The sequence below is a fragment of the Limulus polyphemus genome, unplaced genomic scaffold (assembly GCF_000517525.1).
Source record: "Limulus polyphemus unplaced genomic scaffold, Limulus_polyphemus-2.1.2 Scaffold6887, whole genome shotgun sequence".
NCBI classification, from domain to species: Eukaryota; Metazoa; Arthropoda; class Merostomata; order Xiphosura; family Limulidae; genus Limulus; species Limulus polyphemus.
This window is the reverse complement of record NW_013672497.1, coordinates 33,595-37,947: the sequence shown is the minus strand read 5'-3', so window position 1 is coordinate 37,947 and position 4,353 is coordinate 33,595. Positions and strand designations below refer to the sequence as shown.

Here is a 4,353-nt window from a genome sequence, read left to right as displayed (position 1 = left end):
CAAAAACATTTTACAAGGAAAATAGCAATTTGTGAGAGAAGGTAAGTATCTATTGGAATGCCATTTTATTATCTAGGTTACTAATATGTATTTAAGGAATACAAAAATAGCAATTTGTGAGAGAAGGTAAGTATCTATTGGAATGCCATTTTATTATCTAGGTTACTAATATGTATTTAAGGAATACAAAAATAGAAATTTGTGAGAGAAGGTAAGTATCTATTGGAATGCTATTTTATTATCTAGGTTACTAATATGTATTTAAGGAATACAAAAATAGAAATTTGTGAGAGAAGGTAAGTATCTATTGGAATGCTATTTTATTATCTAGGTTACTAATATGTATTTAAGGACTGGTAAAATGTCTGGATATGCATTTGTACTGCATTTATCATGTGTGTAAGTTTTTCTAATATAACATTTAGGGATGCATGGGTAGTAAAATTTGGCAGAATACTGGGTCCGGATACGCAGCACTAAGCTTTGGCTGGTGCCAGTTGTCAACCTTGCCCCCCCCCCCACCCAAATAAAACATCACAAAAATTAGAAACAAAAACAAAATTGATGTTTATTACATTTAACCGAATAATCACCAACAGAACATTCAAGCTCATAAAAATGTACGGGTCACACGAAAGTTTTCTCGTGGAATTTAATGAATATTTATTTGTCACGATTATGAAATTATACTTGCAACCAAATTTACAAAACGTGCTTCATGTGAAAAACATCATTTTGGAAAGTTTGGGATATTTCATCTATACTAATAAAACAGCCTGTGTGTGTGTGTTAGTCAGCACCATAGCTCCAAAGGAAAGAACCTAGAGACCTGAAACTTTTTACGCATACTAAAGAAATACCGAGGGCTTGTACCTGGATATTATTATTTTTTTCTTACAAAAATGTGCCCAATTTGTTTGGCCTGTTTGGCCTCGATATAATGAATATACAGAAAATATAATTTTTGACATTATGTAGAGAAAAAATAAAATAATTTTTTATACCTCAAATAAAATATTTTGAAATCAAATACTTAATTTTACGTCGAAATCACATAGATATTGTGTTTGTGTAAATTTCTAAATATTGTTTTTATTTTAAATTACAAATTGAGTTGACTAGTTAGGCTAGCTGAAAGAGTGATTGATTATACTAATTAAATAGAGGGGTGAACAAGAGTTTAGGTTATATTCTGTACAACGTTTTTTATAAACCTGTTGTTACAAAACTGTTATTGTTTCACATTTCTTAAAAATGAAACCACGCATAAAAGTATTAGAATTCATATTATTACCATTTCCACCAATAATATTAAAAATAACAGTTTTGTAAAAAACGGGTTTACAAATAAACACACATGAAAGTGTTAGAATTCATATTATTGGTGGAAATAATTATATTTAAATGTTTGTTCGCACTAACTTCATATTCACAGAATGTTTGTAAACAATATGTCTTTCTTTTCAGTGGCACAGCGGTATGACTGCGGACTTATAACGCTAGAAACCGGGATTCGATACCCGTAGAGGGCAGAGCACAGATAGCCCATTGCGTAGCTGTGTGCTTAACTACGACCAAAATTATTTTCATTATTGGTACCTTTAGTTATTTGACATGTATTGTAACATGAAAAGCGAAATTTTGATCCTTTCTGTTTAAAAATAGCTAAATATCGGTCCTCTGTTCAGTTAATACCCAGGAAACGCGGGGTAAGGATGGCTAGTCGAAAAATAATTTACATAACACTTACAGTCTGATACAACAAACTCGTAAAGTTGCATTGAAATATCACCACTAGTAATTATATGGCACGTTTCGTTCCTCTACTTTAGATTACTCTAATAGCTTTTATTGATTTATTTTAGGGATGCACGGGTACTCAGCCAGATATTCGGCCTCGGCCGAGTATTGGGCTATCCGGTAATACTCGGCTCTGGCCGACTGTCGAACTTAGGCATCTAAGCCCTAATCTTTGTGGCAACTAATGCGATACTAAAAGTTATAGTCAGTAATTGGTTTAGTTACAAAAAAAAACAAAAAAAACGTGTTTGGAGCGTGGGGTTTTTGAGAACAGTAGGGATTAGGGTTTGAGAAGTTGGGGCTACGCATTGAAAGTTGAAAGTAAAACATAAAATGAAGTACCTCAATTTGAGCGAGGAACTTACGTAAACAACCTTCATGAAATAATCACAATACCTAGTAACACAAGAACTAATACGTGTCAGATGAGTCTTCAGTGTGGCAAAATGAATACGAACTTAATTCAAAACTTATGATAAAATAAGCAAAATAATATCATCAATGTCCAAAAAAAACAACTTACTTGATCAAAGTATCCGCTCTCTCCCTAGCCTTGTTTAAGCTTGTCACGGAACGGTTGTTTGAAACGTTGCTGAATAAAGGTTTTTACTTTAATTATGTTATTTTGCTTTTGTTTTAATCTGGGTATTTTCATACAGTCAAACAAGACCGTAAGAATTAAAATAAGAACACTATTTCTTCCGCGAACACACAGTTAAAGGTCTTTCTGTAAAGAACTGAACCTAGCACATAGCAAAGAGAAAACGAATAGGATAGATTTAGCAATCAGACATTACTCTTTACGTAATATTTTTAAAACATAAAGTTAAACCTTCTACTAAAATCTGTTTTATATCATGCTGTGAATATTATAAATATTTTCAGAACAATTGAATGTCGTAGGAATCACATTTTTAAAAAAACTTGTATGGAAATACAATAATTTGAGATATGACTGTGTAGTGGAAGAATAACTTTACTATATGATACGTTAGAAAATTTGATTATCAAGTGAATAATTTCTATAATCTCTACGATCTTTACTCTAAGTACAGTAGTTGAATATTGATTAATCCACTAATTATTTAGATGACATATGTTAAACGCTATGGGTAACTAAAAGCATAAAACTTTCATGGCTTATCTCATATCTATTGTTGCGTCAGCGAGGTCACGTGACTAATGACACGCCACTCGTTCTCTTGAATCTTCGGGAATTGTCGGGAGATTACTAGATATAGGGTAGTCTGGTATATATATAAGAGGGTGACAACGTGACGGGAGAATGTGTGTAGGTAGTGAGTAATTGAACTGCAGTCAGAAAGTATTGTTGAAGTTAACGTTCGTTGTTAAAACGTTTGTTATAGAGCGACTGTTGAAAATAAGTGTATCGGTAAAGTTATATTCATTAAGAATAAACCAGTTTTATTAAGTAAGGACTTGTGTCGCTAAAGTTTCGTCCAAACGAAGTTACGGAAAATCAATTAACGACTGGAGGCGTACCACTATATAAAATCAATAAAAGTAAGAAATTTTAATAGTTACTTAAATATTTACACCAGGAGCGAATGAAACTTGCATAAAAAACGTGTAAGCACCTTCAGCTTTAACTCTCCCAAACGTATGTGGGAGAAATAATTCCAGGAAAAATAAAAAGAGAGAGAAAACGTGACTAAAGTGCTGTTTTACTGGGGTCACTAGTGTCATCTTCTGTCATCAGTCAAGAACGAAGGAATCATACTAGTCACATCACCTGCGACAAGACTACTTTTTCGTTTCTCTTTGTAACGGTTTGTTTACTCTAAGTACTCTTACCAATACTTCTGCGTAAAAGAGGTTGAGGAGCAGTTAAAAAGCGATCAACTATTAATGCCTTATGAACAAAAATTCCTTCTTAATCCTTCTTTCTATTCATACCGATGTATTACCCTTTTTCTCTCTTTGTTACAGAAACCTGAATTTCAACTAGTTTAACATTACGAGATTTGTGTTATTCGAATGGAGATTTTCAATCATTGAAGAGAAAATGTGGTCAATACGGGCTTTAATTTTTGTTTCGTGACTCGTCTCTGAGTACAATTTTCAGTGTTTATAAAATTTCCTGAATAAATCAACTACCACAAGTACTGCTAGTATCGAAATTCATTTTATTTGAGAGTAGATTTGTGAATGAACACATACATGGTTGTACCACAGGAATATCATGGATTATTAATAAAAACAAATAGGATTAAAACACAGTCCTTATAATTCTGCATCTGAAATTGCTTTAATTGGTTTAATCCATTTTTTTAATGATTCATTCATGTTGAAATAATTCCCAGTGTCTAGATTAGCCAAAAATCTAATATTCTTAACCGAATGTTGAGATTCACGGTTTTATTGTGATAATCTCAACAACATAATGAACAGTCGCTACATTGTTAAAAATACAAACAAAGAAATTCGCACAATAGCTGTATACTTTACTTATTCATAGCCAAACAACATATAACAAATAAATACAAATTTACGTATCAGTTATATATATATATATATATATATATATCAGTG

At 32.1% G+C, this 4,353-nt stretch overlaps 1 protein-coding gene across 1 annotated transcript in view; it reads left to right on the top strand.

Moving 5' to 3' along the window:
• Positions 1-4,353, top strand: part of LOC111089644 — a 17,971-nt gene that overhangs the window by 4,193 nt on the left and 9,425 nt on the right. The window lies entirely within an intron of this gene.